This window comes from Rhea pennata, chromosome 3 (assembly GCF_028389875.1).
Source record: "Rhea pennata isolate bPtePen1 chromosome 3, bPtePen1.pri, whole genome shotgun sequence".
In the NCBI taxonomy this organism is placed as follows: domain Eukaryota; kingdom Metazoa; phylum Chordata; class Aves; order Rheiformes; family Rheidae; genus Rhea; species Rhea pennata.
In genome coordinates, this window is record NC_084665.1 from 52,373,632 (window position 1) to 52,392,145 (window position 18,514).

The window sequence follows — 18,514 nt, forward strand, 5'->3', positions numbered from 1 at the left end:
CGGCTGGGGGAGGGGAGGGGAGGGGAGGGGGGAGGCGAGGGCCGAAGGGGGTTTCTCCCCCAGCGCCGCCCCCTCCGAGCGTGCGCGCGCGCGCGGATAGGTGTCGCGGGCGCGGAGCGTCGCGTGCGGCTCCCGCGCCGCCCGCCTCGCCCCGTAGGCACAGGCGCGCGCACGGGAAACTCCGCTAAACAAAGTCCTGCGACTTCCCCGATTACGCGACGGGGGGGGGGGAAGAGGGCAGGCGGGGCTGGGTCACGTGCGCCCCCAGCGGGCGGGGACGAGCCGCGCGTGCGCCCTGGGGTTGCAACGCGGCTGCCGTTTCGCGCAGCTACGGTCGCGCGCGGCAGAGGGGAAAGGAACGAACGGCGGGGCGGGGGGCGCTGACTGTGCCGCGCATGCGCCCGCGGGCTGTGGGCGGTGCGCGTGACTGTGCGGCGCGAGGAGCAATTTCTAATCCTTAAAGCGGCCGTGGGGGCAGGAGGCGGCGGCGGCGGCGCTGCGGGGCCGAGGTACGGGAAGCCCGAGGCCGGGCTGGACGGAGCGCCCTCGTAGTAGGCCTTGGGGGGCGACGCTGTAGCCAGCCCCCGGGGGAAGGCAAAGGAGAAGAAGGGGAGCATGCGCTGTCCCCCTCTTCCCCCCCCCCCCCCAGTCGGGCAGGCGTCGCGTGCCGCTGCCCGCGCGCTACAGGAGCGGTTCAACGGCCCCATTCGGGTCGGGACTGCGCGGCGCGGGCCGTTGGGGAGGGGCCTGGCGGCGGCGGCGCGGCGTGGAGCGAAGGAGGAAGACAGGCGGTGCCAGCCCAGCCTTCCAGACGCCCCCGTGCCATGAGCGACCCTGGAGAAGCGGCGGCCCCTGCACCCGGCTGGTGCCGCGCTGAGCCGTGCGCCAGCGGCGCAGTCTGCCCGTCCGCCCGCCCACCTCAGCGCGCCGCGGCCGCCGGTAGCGCCCGCGGCTGGCTCGGGCCTCGGCAGCGCGGGCCGCCCTCGGCGCCCGAGCCTTGCCGGCAGGGAGTTAGACGCGCGTCTCGCTTACAGGGTGGCACCGCATTTGCGGATCACTCGAGGCTTGTTTGACGGGTTTGGAGGGAGACGTGATGGGAGAAGCGGTATCTGGCAGCCAGAATCAAAATTAACGCGCTCCGCTTTAGCCACAGAGGCAAAGCAGCATGACACGGTCGTTTGTATGTATTCCTGGTCGTTGCCTTCCCCACGCTGCTACTTGATGTTCTTGTTTAATTTCTGTTATTTAGGATATCCTCAGAAGACCTTGATGCAATTTTAAGTAGTTTAGTAGAGCTTATGTTTTAAAACTAGATTAAAGCTCTTCGTTTCACTCGTTTAGTTCGCTGAAATCAGGTAGTCGTTATTCATGTGCCTTATCGTGCAGTGGTCTCTGTTGTAAGAGAGTATATGTCTATATGCTGCTTGTTGTAGGAGTATATAAATCTAGATATTGCTTGAAGCTAATACAGAATGCAAATGTAATGCCATATGTACTGCACAGTATTTGAGGAAACTTGAAAAAAGAAGTTCATCATAAGTACTGCTTCCAAAACTAAAAAGTACAACTACATTGTTGTCTTGACAAATGCCAAGTTTTATTGGGTATTGTCAAGCACTGGTATTCTACTCTTCCTAACAGATACGCACTGACAAAAATTTAGAGAAAGTGTAGTTCTTGTATTAGTAAGCATACCTTGGATTATTGTGTTCTTTTTATTGCGCGTTCGATTTTCCTCTTGTAAACATTTAAACGCTTTGTTTGAACAAGAGAATTTTTTTTTTGCTTTATGTTAGGTAAAATTTATTTGCTTATATAAGATAAGTCATATTTATTGGTTCCGTCATTGTGTTTAGAAACACAACTCATGTAATCTCAGTAAAAACATTTACAAGTTTTATTACCAGCGACAGAGTAATAATGTTATGAGCTGGTTTTTTTTCCCTCAATTCGGATTCTTAGTCTGTCAACAGCATGCCCAAAGCACGCTGTAGTGTGACTGTAGAAGATGAAACAATACCATTCCTGTTCAGTAAGGAGACAGTTGCTTCCCCCCCCCCCCCAGCTTTAAAATTGTGCCTAACTAAAAAACACCTTACGTGCCTAACAAAATTGTCGTCCATATATATTTATTGCAGATCAGTCTGAAAGAAGATATTTTTGTTTGTAGCTGCTTATTTGCTTGTTTTTAACCCAGTGAATGAAAGTGCTTTATAACCTTAAGAAACCTAGTTATTAAATCCTTCAGTTTGGTTTAAGTTATCACTCAGCCTGTAGTCTTTCATCTTAAAATGAGATGAACTTAGATAATATCAGAACAGTTGTTCTGGACTGCTAATTCTCATGGTACAAATAGCAAATGGAGACTTTTTTCCAGCAGATTTGGTGCAGCTGTGCCCATACCACTTCATTATTGCGCCTTGCATATAAAGGGCTTCCAGTGTGTGAATGTGAGCAGACAAAACAAGCACGTAATTTAAGGTAAGAAATGCTAGCACAAGTAACTAGTACAGTAACTGCTACTTGTCTTACATACCAATAGAAACAAAACAACTCATCCCTAAGCTATTTTACGTTTATTTAGTGGGGAATAAGATGGTGTACACCAGCAGTTACTGAGGAATAGCTACTGCATGCCAAATTGAAGTTTTAGTCCGCAAATATTTTAGGACTGTGAATTTAATTCATTGGAAAAATACCTTCAGAGAAGATAAATGTTGTGATATTAAGTGTTCCAGATAACTCACCGTTTGTTTTAAATACGCAAATCTATGTGGCATCTTACTTTATCATGTATCCAATAAAACCAAAAAGTTATCTGAAAGAATCTCTAAGCATACCTTCTGATGTTCTTTTCCACCTTTTCATTCCTGCAATTCCATGCCCCAGAAAGGAGGTTTTAATATTGCATGGAAGATAGAGGTTGAAGTAGTTCTGGTTAAAGGGTTGTGAGAAGGTATAACTCAGAGCTTCAGTGAAGACTGGTGTACCTGGAGCCTGATCTGCAGAGGAATTAGAAATACTATTCATTACACTATACTGGATTTTGTTACTTTCCCATGAGAGGAAGAATGTATGGGCTTTGTTTTTGCTTTTGTAATCAGGTCCTATTTATTGGTTATAACCCAAAACCTTAAATTCTACATGGACGCAAGCAGAAATCCAGATTTTTAATTCCTGTGTTTTCAGTGGGGTACCCCTTCTTGTGTCATGCAAGGTGCAGTATTCTCCAGCAGTTTCTCTTTTAAGGTGTGGAAGTTTTATTACATTAATCTAATCTTGAAATAAGAAAAGCTATGATAATGCCAGCAGCAGCCTCTGCGTGTTACAGTAAAGGCCTTGCAATGATCATAAAAAGCAAACTCAGTTACTGCTATAATGCTCGTATCTGATAACAGCTTGGAAAATAGAGCTGAAGGCTGATGACTACTTGGCAACATACTCTTTCAGTTAGTGTTGGCTATTGCTTCTGCTGTTTCTGTTGGCTGTGTCTTCCAACCTACAAGCCTGCTCTTCTATGATCTCTTGTAAACGCTAACAGGGACTAGACCAAGTCATAGGCAGTTGCAGCTGGATATCATCAGCTTTCTGCAAATACTGTCTATAACAGTAAGGTAACAACAGTATACTACCCTTCTTTAGGGAGAGGAGCAATTCTTCAATTGCCTATCATAGTCGCTTAAGGAAAAAGACCGTTATAGGTCCATTTGTCATTCAGTATTGACCCATTCATGGTATATAAGACACTGCACCTGGGGTACAGTGGTCAGACATGGCTGCTACCAGATGGACATTCGGTCTTCATTTATCTCTGGAAGGTGATTAAAACATGAATAGAGTAAGATCTAGAGCCAGACTAAAAAGCTCAAGAGCATCAACTGTATCCAGATTGTGATGTGTCTGACTGTTTCTTAAAACTGTCATTTAAAAACCTTTTTCCTTTGCCTATGTTATTAAGTTGTCAGATAACTTCTCAGACAAATGCCATAGTAGTGCATTGTTCAAATAAGCAAAGGGCCTTCTATGCACAGCCAAAAAGAGGGAAGAGTTTAAAAAACAAAACAAAGAAAACCCACCAGAAAGCCTGTGTCGGAGTCCTCAAGTTTTCTGTCAACTCTGTATGCCATGTATATCCTGGCTGTAGAAATGGGCATTTGGTTCCAGCTTACCTTTACACAGCAGAGAGTTGAAAAGATGTCTTAGTTCTCAGATCCCAGGCTAAGCTTGAGCCATTAAGCATAGTCTAGTTGTAACAGATAGACCTAGGTTCCATTGCCGCATGTAATCTCAGGAAAGATAGTACCTAAGTTTTGCTCACCAGCAAAGTGCTCGCTGAAGATGTGGAAGATCTGGTATTTAGGCATACCTTAGTTTGGAAGATTCAGATCTGCGTCTTCTATACCTAAGGTGCTCTAACATGTACAACAGCTGGGAAGAGAACCTTATCCCTCAAGATTTCTCCTGTTGGAGCTGAGCCTTTCCACAGGTTGGAGTAAAGGTGCCAGAAGACAGATGTTTGTGATTAGCCTAATTGTGCAGTAGAGGGACCTGTATTCTACTGTCTCCTCCTAGAGTTGTATAGTAATTATCAAGTCATTAGGTTGGGGAGAAAAGAAAATGCTAGATCAAATAAACTATTCTCTACCCTTTACCTATATTTCATACCTGGTAGTTTTCTCAGGAAAGTATCTTGGATTACTATGGTTTATGCAGTAGGATGGAGATCTATTTCATAAAATATTAAACATTTTGTTTAACTTGCAGTTGTGAGTGAAGGCATAAGTACCCTCTGTTGGGCTTCACCTTACCTAAGTGCCAAATAGTTGTGGTTATGCATGGTTATACATGTAAGTAAAATATATAATAGGTTTTAAATCAATGTTCAAGATTGCTGTAATCACCTAGTAATCTTTCTTCAGGTATGTTATTTCCATAAATATGTAACATCTGTAAATGCTGTTCCTTTATACAGGAAACCCCAGAGTTTCCTGTATAAAAGGTAGCATTATAGTGGGGGAAAAAAGTCTCTGTATCTAAAGAGTGTAGTAGTTCTGCTAAGCTCCTGAAGAATATCTGTGCACCAAAACCAAAGTTTAGGTTGATTTAATTTCAACATCTATAGTAGGAGAAAAACATTAATTTTTGTATATGTCTGTCTTTCCTTAACCTACTGAGAAAGGCAGAAAACAGTGAGAAAGAGGGAAAGAAAAGCAATCTCAGAAAAGATGGAAAAGCAAAAATTACCAGCAATTACACAGAGAAAAACTGAATTGAGATAGTGTATTGTAAACACAAAATTTATCTTCTTTATCATCTTTTTCATAACAGTAATTAAATTTGGGAGCCAGGGGAAAACAAATTATTCGCAAAACAAATTGAACAGTTTAGATCACAGGCATTTTGAAGGTATGTCTTACTCCTACGCTCGAGGAGGCCTTTGCATCTTGTAATTTATCCATTCATAATGTTTCTTTATTTTTGTATATTATACTGCTAGATAATAAGTAGTCAATATTCCTCCAAGTTCACTAGAAAAGGCCAGATCTAATCTCTTGAAATATAAACTATGCACATGTTCCTACAATTTCTAATCCCATGCACCATCCTATAGCTTCAGTTGGTATGCTGGGTGTTCTGCTTTCCATCAATATAGTTAAAAAAAAAAAATTACTACCTTGGCTATACAGCTGCTGGTATGCATAGGGAAGCAGGCTTTCAAACTGCTCTGGGCCTGTCCCTTTTGCAGAACTCATGTAGGGAAACCCTTTGTAAGCTAGCCCGTGCTACAGATTGCAGAAGTGACAGTAGCAGTGGGCATGTACTGCTTGCTACCTATCTCTGTGGAGGCACTGAATTGACTATTACTAAATTTAATAGTGAACTATCTGTCGTTAGAGTCCAATTAACATACATTCTAGTTTAAAAGACTGAAATATTACAATATATGGAAACGAAGAATTAAGATATTGTAACTGTTAGTTATTTCAGACATACTTGTTTGTCTTCCATCATCTGTCTGGTTTACACTAGCTCACTAATCTTAAACCTGTTCAGGAGAACATTCTGCATTTTAATTAAGTGATATAGTAATCTCAACTACAGTAGTACAATCAGCAGATTTCTTACTTGCTATAAGTAACTAAAAATACAGTGCTGAAAGGTATATCTCTTTATGAGGTATTATGCAATCAAAAGTATTTCTACATTCATTATAGGATTTTAAAAAAAGAGACAGTGTTCATGTCAGATTTGCAGATTTAGTTTGGTGACTACAGACTGGTGTAAAATGCAAAACTGTATTGGTTATTGTTGAATCCACATGGTTTCAGTCTTAACAATAGATTTAAATTAACCATTCATCTGATTTGTTACTAAAAGGAAGTAGAACCTAAAATGTAATTGATGCATTTCCTTATTTATTCTTTCCTTTTAACATATCTGAAATGTGAGCATATATGAATATTGATTTGCACTGAGGGACTGTTGGTGATGCATTGCTTAAAGCAGCAGCCCTTACCCAAGGAACTTATATTTAACTGAAGAGAAAACTTCCATGTGAACTATAAGAAAATTGAATGTTTAAATACTTTGACAATGAGCAGACATCATTTTTTATTAGTTAGGCTTTCTAATAAGATATAATTTGTCCATCTGAAAGATTCAGAATGTTTTTTCAGGTGTTATATTTGTCTAGAAATATTTTTGCACTCAGACAATCTCGTATAAATTTCAAATCTCTATTAAATGCATATCATTTATTATATATTTAATGGTGGCTGAACAGGAGAAAAGAAGTATCAGGACTTACAAAGCTGCGAGGAAAGAAAGGGACCAAGCAGTGCAAGTCTTAAAGCTTTTGGAGATAGGACAGATTTGCTCAACAGTGTTTCTCTGAAGCAAAGGACAGAGTCAGTGCTACCCTGATCATTGATTTACCACACAAAGACCATTATGCTTGATAATACAGTATGTTCAGAAGCGTGCTGTCTGCTTTATCTGTTCATGCACACGTGCCCTAACTCTAAAAGGTAACAGCAGAAAACTGTCCAAACTCCTAATACTTCTTTATGATTTTTTTTTTTGCTTCCTAAATTTTGTTTTATTTGCAGATAACTGATTCCCTCCCATTTTTTCCTCCTACCACAAAATTTCATTTGAATGTGGGGGTTCTTTCCTAGGATGTATTAGCCACATACATTGTAGTTATGACATGCCTTAGAGTCCTTTTCACCATTTTCTGCTCTTCAGAGTTTATGAAACACATACTAAAGTACTTTTGGATGAAAGCCACTGTATAAATGCAAAGAATTATTACTTAAGCACTGGGATAGATCCAGTGTCTCATCATAGAAACAGGAAGCACTCGAAAGCTTGTGCGTGGCTTCTGGACTTTATAGACTGGTGCATCCTAGATCCTTGTTTGACTGTCACTGGAGCTCAAAGGACAAGTCATAACAATCAGTAAAACAAGGGATCTCAGACTCAAAGCCAAAAGGTGAAAGTTTCTGAGTTGTTACCTGACTGTCTCATTTTGATCTACATTAATTCAAGATCATGTGGTACTATTTAGATAATACTGTATTTGATTATTACTTAAAAAGAAGTTCACCTGAATCTCCGCAATGTCATTCTTTCGAAGTTCTTACATCACGTTTGCTACCGTTGTGCAGATATCTCTTACACCTTAGAACATCTGAAATGGCACTACAAGTTGTATAGACATCTGAAACTCACTCTACAGAAACACAGTGTACACGTGTGCTACTTTCTCTCAGTGTAAATATCAGCCTGCATTCAGGATTTTGACAAGAATTAAATTACTCTATTGAATATAATGCAGTCATATTCCCTCGTTTTGTTTTTTAGAAACGTACTACTGTTTTACATTCAAAAATTAATTGTGTTGGATAAATAACAGAGTGGAAGGAAAGGGGAATAGACTGAAAAGTTCATTAATGGTTTACAGGCAAAATAGATGGTATGCAATATTGACTAATGGCCCAGATTTGGACATAGTATTGTCTAGTATAGAAGTCACTGCAGCTAAATTTGAGTTTTTTGAAATGATACTTTACCATGTTGACCATCTATCAGTTCTCATAACTTTTGATTGTTCTTTTTAGTTGGAAGCGTTTCATATTTGAGCTGTTTGTAACTGAAATACAAGGAGAAATACACTTCCTATATGTTCAAATGACTTTTGTACAGTTCACGAGTCTAGATTTTTATGTTCATCTACAGTATGAGAAGTTTCCATGTACACATCTTTCAACTTTTCTTATAACTTAGAGATAAGTTTTAAAGCTACTTTATCTAGGGAATTTATTACATCATTCTTAAATAAAAGATGACTACCAAAATATTGATACTATCTCTTTTGTCATTGTATTTGTTACTGTATCTGAAAGTTTCATGGGCAGTTTTCTTTACCTTTCAGGTGTTCACACAATCTGTCAATCTAGGAAATAAAGATTATTACAATTCTAGTTTACAGGGAGTTTTTTGTTTGTTTGTTTTTTATAAAACAAAAAGATCTGTTTTCTAGTGCTCACTTCTGCATCCTGATAAATCAAAGAACTGTTGTCCTATCAATTTAAGGGTCTGAGAGATGCAAAAATTGCTATACTATGCTATCCAGTTTGCATAACAGTGCTGTTTCATTGTGCATTAACATGTTAATCATTAGCCTCATATGGCAGTATGCTTGAAAAACAACAGGTCACAGCAGGGACTGTAACACTACTTAGGGCAAGGCAGGAAAAAGTTCTCGTGAATTTTTATAATTCTGTTTTCATTAGAAGACTAAGTATTAACAAATCCAAATTAGGCAGCCTTCCCTCTACTCACCCCCAGAAAGGTCTGGAAAGTCCCTGTCATTTTGGGAAGCTTGCAAACCACTTCTGTTACAGACAGGAGAGAAGGCACTGCTGGGCTTAGGGCATTTCCTCATCTCCAGAAATTTTCTGCGTGCTTTCAAGAAGTCATGATTTAGCCAATCAGCTAATTTTCATGCCTTTTGCAAGTCAATTTATACTTACTAATTTCTACCTTAGTTTATCTTCAGGGTAGTCTATTTATAGTTCACTCGCTCTGATTTTCACTAATACAGACGTAATTGATCTTTTGTCCCACTGTGGAGTTTGTACACACCTGTCTCACAGGTTAGTAGTGAAATCAATTATCCCTCTGGCTACAGATGCATCTTGGTACTTCATTAGAAGTTTGTCACAGTAGGTGGAGTTCTTTATTGCAGATTGACAGCAGTTAAAGTGATTAGTAAATAAGTCATGGCAACATATGATGAGGCTTGTACCTAAGATATTACAGTGATACATTGTTTTGTTCCAGTCAGGGAGTTGTTGGGGAGTCTCTGTTAACTACCTGAGAAACAAAACAGACAAACCCGACCTTAGTTTTTTGAGGAGACTGAATTACAGACATTTGAGAAAAAACATAGTTGAGCTCATCTGTTATCACAAGCGTAAAATAGTAGATTAGGCATGTAGTAAGATAAGATAACATTGCAAATAGATTATGAGACTTAAATTACCATTTTACATATAGTATTGATTTAATTCTTATGTTTTATCTTTATACGATAGATGAGGAGATTGATAAAAGGCAGCTACTTACGTTTTTTCCTTATGACTTTGTCCACACAACAAGCAAAAACTGCTGTCATTTGGCTGTTTCTGATCAAGAGTTATATCATGTATGAAATCATTATTTGTGTCTTTTTAGTGATCCTTGTATCCTTTGGCTGAAAAGGACATCTAAGCACGGTAGTCACAGGTCTCAAATTATTACATGTGATGTGATGTAATCCTTAAAAATTAATTTGGTCTCAGTTCATGAAATAAAAATTAAATAATTGAATACATTGCATATGCCCTCAGTTCTTAACACAAAGTTCTTTTGCAGAATTCTATTTATGGTATAGTTATGAAAGTATATTAAGGAATTTTATTGAAATTCAATTTTTATAAAGTCTGTATTTTTGGACTTTTTGACAGTGTTGCTTATGTTAGAAATAGTGGGGGTGTATATAAATAAACGTAGACACAATTGAATAGTCAAGTCCAAATTGTACAGTTTCATAGCTGTAGAGCAGTTTATCATAATAAACTTTAGATTGTGATCTTACTAGGTATTTTCTCATTAATTATCAAATTACACAAAATTGCTTTTTCATACTTTTATGTAAATTCAGATGTCAATGTGTGGACGACAAGTAGAGGGGCCTTTGGGAAACCTACGTCCCCCAAAACATGAATTATTTTGCTTCTCTTCTGGACGAAATTACCCAATAGGAGAAAAAAAAAGAAAGAAAAACTGGCAACAAAACATGCATATCCTTTGCAACATTGTCTTTGCAAAGCTGGTCTGTTGGGTCATGCGCAGAAAACAGCCAAGTGGTGAGACTGAGATTGTATTGACAAGAACAAGATGAATGACCCCCTGGAGACTATGGGGTTTGTAGGCTAGTTTCCACCACCTTTTCATCCTTTTGTACCCCATTTCAGTTCATATGCAGATTAACTCAAACCAAGTCCTCACTAAATACTCTTTTTCACTTTAGTTTTGGAAGGTAGACGGGAAGATCTAAATATTTATGAGGCTTTTTTCCTCTAGTTTATGATGCACTCTTGTTGAATGTTGAGGAATTACGTTAATGAATGCATGCCTGCACACACAGACACAGAAACCAGGCAAAGGGGGAAAAAAACACACAAAGCGTTGTCAGCTCTAATGTCGGCACTTACTGAACAGTTCCCATGAAAGAAAAAAAAAAAAAAAAGAAAAAGGAAAAAAAAAAGGAAAAGGCATAAAGATTTAAAATCTGTTGCCAGGAGAAAAATAAAGTACAGCTGAATACAAAAGAAGGAACAAAGTTTCATCTTTACTTTCCTCAGCTGCAAATGTATTTTTTTTTCAACTCAGAATAAATTTGAAATAAAACATGATAATTGAAAAATGAAAGCCTGTCTAAAAAGTGTGTTAACTAGATTTGTGCTTTCAATAATGAAGTTAAGATGAAGCTTCGATGTCGTACACGGTTTTCCTTAACATCAACAGTAATAAACTTGATGCAGGTTTTTTTTCTACGATAAAAGATACAAGTAGGTATCATCATTTGGTTTGAGTTATAAATCATGTGGTTAAATGAAACTTTTTCTACTATGCTTTTGATGACTTTTCAGTCAATTTATTTGGGATGGTTAAATATTTTGAGACTTAGGGGTTTTCTGGAAGCTAAACTAATTTGTTTTTTTTAATTAACTACGTAAGTATATACTGAGATTAGAGCTAGATGTAATAGAATATAAATTTCCTCTATGGGTAGTTCAAAACTGCAAATTAAAGAATATGCTTTTTATAGGTGGAAGAATATTTTACATTAGAGTATTAGAGTTGAAATATGGACATATTAATTCTTTTAATATCGCGTTGTCAGAAAGAGTCTTCTTTTCAACCTTATTCATCTTTACCCTACCCCTTTCTATTCTCCTAGGCATATAGCTGTGTCAGACAAGGCCCTGCTCACAGAAGTGGGACAGTAGTTCTACAGTTTTGTCTCATAATCATGAATCAGGACATGAGATTTTAAAATGTGCTTTTGTGCTATCATTTAAAACTTACTGAAGCAATGGCAGAATGCGAACGCTTAGCCCTTAAAAAGTAATAGTATTTCACTGTCTAGGCTCTGTTTTTCATATTTATAAGACGCCTGAGTTTCATAAACCATTACCCCTAATAAATATGTTCATGTTTTTATTGTACTTTGTTTTGGAGATATTCAGTTTCATATGTAATTGAATCCAGTAAATCCATCTACGTTTCATTTATCCGAAAGCTGTTGTTTATGTGAGCTCCAAATATTGACTTTGCTATTTTCAGTAACTTTGCCTGTAATAACAAAAGGTTGAGTAAAACAAAAATTTTTCTTGGTGCATCCCAAGTCACTACACTTCTATACAAGCTAATAAAAAGTGTTTGAGAACTGAAATTGCATCATTTTTGTTTATTTTTTTCATCCTTTGACCTGCATCCTTTGCCCTCTTACTTATTTGTTTCTGTAAATCTGTGTTGCCAGTCATGACTATAGATACAAATGTGGGTGTTGTTGAAGTACTTAAATTCCTTTTAAGTCAAGGAGCAGTTATATCAGAGCCACATAAAAAGCATAAATTTAAACTACCAGGAAAATGTCAAAAAAAAAAAAAAATCCCCAAAACAAAGAGGTAATAGCCTATAAGAATGTCAGATTAAAGATGAGGAAAGCAATTATATGCACTTTTCCCAAAGGGAAATGGAACAGGAAAATACAAGAATTTACAAAGATAACTTGAGGCATTATAGCCTGAACTAGGCATCATACACATGCACCCAGCAGCTGAATATCAGTTCACCACCTTGACAGGAAGGACAAGCCTCCTAAGTTTCAGAAGTTTATGTAGAAAAGAACTGTTTGTGAGGAGAAAATCATGTCTACAGCAACAGGATTTCCAATCTATACATTAGCTAGCTCACATTCTTTAAATAGAATATAGGACATAAGCTAGTTACCTGAGCTGGACACTAATTTTATTCCTCTGAAAGCTATTTGCATCCATGGATTTCTAACCTGTTAGAACAACCTCTGTTTCCGAAAGAGAACAACGCACAAACAGAATTGCACAAGTAAACCAGTAATGCATTCAGTGGATTCCTAAAGGCAAGACCAAACCTACCTAGTGATTGTCTGTCATATTTCGTTTTGCTTAAAAATAGTGAAGGGCAGAGCACATTCCTCACTCTCTTGAATCAAGACCCACAATGAATTTAGGTTGAAGGGGGCAGGTTTAGCTCAGTTGGTTAGAGTGGTGCTGCTAATGCCAAGGTCATGGGTTCAGTCCCCATATGGGGCTGTGCTGAGGGTTGGACTAGATGATCTCCAGAGGTCCCTTCCAACTTTAGCATTCTGTGATTCTATGACTTCAGGTCCCAGTGCAAAATCATAATTTACAGAGGAAAAAATACATCATGGAATTGATTGTTTATAAGCATTCAAATCTTGCAGGATTACGAAACTGATCAAGATTTACAACAGTAGGAGCTTCCCCTTAGTTGTTTCCTAGGTGAACTCACTTTTTATTTTTGACTATTTTCAGTTGCCCAAGGAACTGATCAAATTGAGAAATCACAATACACCTAAAGGATAAAAAAAAATCCACAGGAAGTTGCGGGCAAGTTCTCTTAACATTCATTTTTTTTAAGGCTAACATGCAAATGAGCAATCTTCTCTTTTTGCAGTGTTTATTCTGACATGTCATTGCATTTCACCTGAAAGCAGTAGGGTACAGGCTTGTTTTTTTCCTGGAGTTGCCAGTCTGCTTAATAGATATAGATTTTTTCCAAATGGATTCATGCATAAATTTAGGGGACAGGGGGTTCCAAAAGGGAGAGATTTCCTACAACTGAATCACAGCACTGTGAAGGGGGTTTGCCACCTTATCTCAAGGGAAGAGTCAAGCTGTTCCCATACTAATGTAAGAGAATCATCTCACAGATTTTAATGGATCCTCACAGAAAGTTCATGGGTATCGCTGAACTGAAAGGGAACCCAACCAATAGAAACACACCTCTTTTTTTTTCTTGTTTTGGCAAGTTTGATATACATCCTTGCTGTGTTCCCTTCTAATACCTAATGAGTTGATTTAGGTGTATGCCATGAAAAAATCAGACGTCATTCAGTCTCTTTCTGTACTCACAGATGCCTACATTTCTACTGGTAGGTAGCCATAAAGCTCCTAACAGACAAAGCCTACCAAGTGCTGGAGCTGCAGTTACCAAATTGCTTGGTGATCTAGCACAAGAGATCCTAAAACAAGTTTCCCAAAAGACCTATTCTCTTCTAATACTAAATGAAGAAAATGTGTGGGTTTGTGCATCTCTCAAGGAGTATCAAGATTAGGGATAGGCCTAATCTATGCTCTACAAACTCCATTGGGACCCCTTGCAAATATGGTTCCTGAAAATGTTCTTCAGAGATAACTAGCCTTCCATGGTTTGGTTGAAGGAACCTGAGCCCTATTCTAGCTGTGAAGATATATTACTCTAGCTACAGAACTCCTCTAAGTGTGGTAACATCAAGGTAACAAGATATCACTGGAGTAAAAACATCATTTCTCCCTCTTACATAAACCAGTTCCAGATTTCTTCACAAATCCTCAAGAGTCTAACAGTTGTTCTAGGAAAGCAGCTTCCAATATCAGTGGCCACTTTGGAAGAATGAAAAAATGAGTTCGGGAAAGTTTTCCTCTCCAAGTATAGTATTTTTCTTATCCTGCTTAATCCTGTTTGTATTTCTCTATGAGGTGGAGGAGGCAAATTCTGTTTGAGATTTATTTTATTACCTGTTATTTTTACTTGCAGAGTCTGCATGCTTTATCAATACAAAGTGATTGTCTGAAAGGTGAAAAAAAACAGACAAAACAAACAGACTTACTTGAAGATGAATATACAATGAACTAATATGGGGCTTTCAGTGTCTTATTTCAAGAATATATATTCCTTGTAGAAATACAATAATTTAGCGCTATTGTATTTCTACTTTTTTTTTAATGGTAGCCATTACAAATTTGTTTTTATCAAGGGTTTTGCATCGTAAATTGTGTGAATTTTTCTTTTAAGAACTGTTGAATATAAGGAATTAAATCTATGGAGGAAGCTTACATAAGCCTCAAGCATTGTTCCTTCCTAAAGATCATTTAGTGTTTCTAAGCTGTGTGAACTGAATTTGTTTGCATGAACGTAATTCCACCAAATATCGATGCTCATAAGTTGAGTACTAATTACATGATCTAATTTTGGAGCTTTTTAAAAGCTTCAGAAGTTTATTTCTGAATCAGTTACCTTTCGATTTCTTTAATTTTTCTTCCTGATTTTCACAGAGAATTAAAAGTATAAAGAAAGAGAGAAACTTCACAAAATGTTAATCAGTCTGAGGAAAATAAGTGTCTTTTATGTAGCTATAGCCATTTTACCATGGTAATTTTAAAAGAATATTGTCATATAAAAGAGGAGAAAGGCTAGAAAGGCACTGTAATGAGGCAGAAGGTATTGGAATTTAACATCAAATTTTTAGAACAGCCTTTCTGGCTGTCTTATAAATCAAATAGGACCAGAACCCAAATCTGAATGTAAGGCCAGCCAGCCTGGTCTGGCCATGTTCAAACTGTTACAGGTCTTCCTTTTTGTCTATGTACTCGCGACTGAATTTCCTTCCAGCAGTCATAGCTGTAGATGAAGCAAGAAAGATGGTAAAGAACAACAGTAAAAAACAACAGTAACTGCACAAGGAGGGAGCAACAAAACTACGCAAGCTTGAAAATTGGGAACTTTAAACCAGGAATTTAAAAACCTGTACATTTTTTCCTTTTTTTCTTGTAGTTACAGCTGCAAGTAAAATTGGGTAAAGTAGCCAAGAAATAACTAAAGTAACCATCCAATCACGCTTCAAGAATGGAAACTACAAACGCTCCAGACTTCCTCTGGGTTTATCAGAGCTTGCGACCTCCATCTACAATGTCCATTGGTCCCAGCTGTCAGCATTTGCAGGAACAAATAGACAAAATAAATACTACTGTTTCAGGCAGATCTCAAGCAATGGCAAGTGGGGCGACTTAACCAACTGATACATTACATCTTCCCTTAGTCCAGAGGAAATAAATAAATAAGCTGAATACTTATTAAGGCCCTTCAGACTTGATTAAAATCAAATTGCAGGAAATGTTTACTTTAATATAAAATATGCACAGTAACACAATCTTAATTACACATCTCTTGAGATATCAATAAATGTTCCCTTTATGATAAGTCTGATTTAATAGACTGTAATAACAGGAGAATATTTTTGAAATATGGTTTGGAGGAGAGGGAGAAATAAACAAACTCAAATATTTAACCCTGCACATGAATTAACAGACCATTCTTTTAATAGAAATATTTGAATTTCAAGTTTATTTAGCTTCAGCCAAGCAGGACAAAGGCTTAGTTTTTAGAATAATTGGTTCTGAAACTTGAAAAACTGCTTCTGGGTGTTAGTCACAGAAGACTGTGTAAGCAGCAAAATGTGTTAGATGCTTTAGGTCTTAGCAGTAGATTAAATTTGAAGATCAGCCTCTACATATAAAGATTTGTTTTTATTTTCTGCGGGAAGGATTTGTTTGTTTTTTAAATGCATTTCAGAAGTAGAAACGGAGAGGTCAAAATGTATCCCATAGGTTGTGTGGCTATCTGTTAATAGCATGGTGTTCATTTTAACTGTGAACAGTTCTCAGCTTGAGCTATCACCTTGTGAAGCCTTATGCAAACAGTATACAGCATACCTTCTTAGAAAATTCAAATAAGGCTTTGGGTTAACTAGAGCTTCATTCACAGAAGTACCTGTACTCCCTTTTTGGCCATTTTCACCACAACAAGGCATGCAGGCACCTTCAAATTCCAAAGAATGAAGCTCTGCTATCTCTTCCCAGAAAGGCTGCTATTCTAGTTTAAGCATGGAGCATTTAGTTTATATATTGAGCAATGGCTTGCTGGTTATATTTAAGAGACGATAATAGAAAAAACCTTCACGAACAGAGAGGTCCCAGAAGAAACAGGGAAACAATGTGGTTCCTGAAGCACAGGAAAAGTTGGAGAAGAGGGTTTGTCTCTAGAGCCTGTAATGGATGTGAAATAAAGTAGTGACTTGATCCTTAAAGCTCGCATTATGCCATAATTATTCTGTGAACAAGCCTAAGACTGCAGAACAAGGAGATCTCTTTACTCTGAGACTGTTTTCTTTGGCGACAAGGAAAAGGAGAATGAGTAGTCCCACATGAGTGCAACCTGTGAAAATGCCTACTGGGATCTGTACCAATATTGGTTGCTTTTCTCAGAATGGTTTCCTGAGTATTGGTGGGCTCTTTTTTCTGCATGAGAGTGAAAAGTCTCAATTATTCTATTTTTAAAAGATACAAAGCACACAATTACATTTTTCCAGTTTCTTGTAATTCACAAGCAAGTTATATCAGTAGTGGATTTACACTACAGTCAGCTCAAAAACCCAAGTAACAGGTTTTTAGGTTGCTGGGTTTTGTTTTGGGTGGTTTTTTGTTTTTTTTTTTTTTTTTTAAGCTAAAGTTAAGTTAGAGGCCACCTGAAGTCAGTGGATATTTTGTTACCAGTTCAATGATGCTAGGATTTCACCCCTACTTTTCCACAATAAAAAGTAAAATGACAATATCTTTTTTTAAAGAGGCTATATGTTATTTCCTAAATATATATATATATATATATATATAATATATATAATCTTTTAAAAAATCAAAAGACAGCAGTTGAAAGGCATTAAAATTGTGTCTCAACAGATGTCTTGTATGTGGTGGCTGGCCTGCACAGTAAAAATGTGTCAGGCATTTCATCTGCATTATTTTTTTCTATTATATCGGTTATTTAAACATGGTGAAATGGAGACATGGAGAAGACTCTAGAAGAAGCATCAATGGAAAACATAAAACTCAGGAAAACTTCATAGTATCAATAACTGCAAATAAACTGAGTCCTAAATTGAGTCCTATTATGGACATCGTATTAACCTCTTTTACAAGATCTGGATGTGGTACTGGACTATATGCACATTTCCCTTCAACTCACTGTAGTACAGAGAAGCAGTCAATGCATCCTAGGGTCTTTGGAGGGGAAGCAGAAGAGAGGGGAAAAAAATGTCTTAAGTTCTTTTCACTCCTGGTCTCTCTTCTTCAAATAGATGTGTGTATTTATGGCAATTTTATTTTTAAAATCAATAGCCCTTTAAGTCTTTGGAGGAAAGGCACTGCTGCATGACAATCTGATTTCTCAAAGGTAACTGAAAAATTACGTGAACAGAGGACATTCCCCAGGTTCAGAATGTAGAGCTGGGTTTTTTTGGTTTGTTTATTTGTTTTTCAGGACCTATTCAGGGCTTCCAAAATATAAAAAGCACTGAGATGACTTTACCACCTTTCTGAGAAAGTCTGTCTCAGCAGATGGGAAGTAGGCCTTTTTTTCTTGCTGCCAGAAAACACAACTATTCACCAGAAGCTGTGATACATCTAAGGAAAAGGAGAGGGAAGTGTAAACAGCAGACAGAGAAAGCAGGCAGCAAATTTTGCTGCCGTGGATGCCAAATCACCTACGAAAAAAAGCATTTTTTTTTGGAACAAGGAGAAAAACATTCATCAGCATGTATAGGGGTCAGGAGGGGGGGGATGGATTTAGTATACAACATTACGTGCATGCCAGACTCGAGAGCAGCAAAAATCTAGTATGGAAGTAGAGAAATTTTAAAAACTCTACCAAGTAGCAAAATGAACCCAAGAGGAATTTAGAGGGTGGTGGTGAAGGACATTAATCAAAAATCATAAAATAAAATGGCTACAGTAAGCATGCAATAAACAGAATGCCAGAAGCATGACAGCATGTTCTATGGAAAAGAAAATTTGTAACTTCA

At 38.1% G+C, this 18,514-nt stretch overlaps 1 long non-coding RNA gene across 1 annotated transcript; it reads left to right on the plus strand.

The window, feature by feature from the left end:
* Positions 1-367: 367 nt before the first annotated feature.
* LOC134138524 (uncharacterized) lies at positions 368-12,007 on the plus strand. The gene is made up of 4 exons (XR_009957914.1): positions 368-509; positions 2,381-2,481; positions 10,211-11,120; positions 11,513-12,007. It is a non-coding gene; the product is annotated as an uncharacterized LOC134138524 (long non-coding RNA).
* The last annotated feature ends 6,507 nt before the right edge of the window (positions 12,008-18,514 follow it).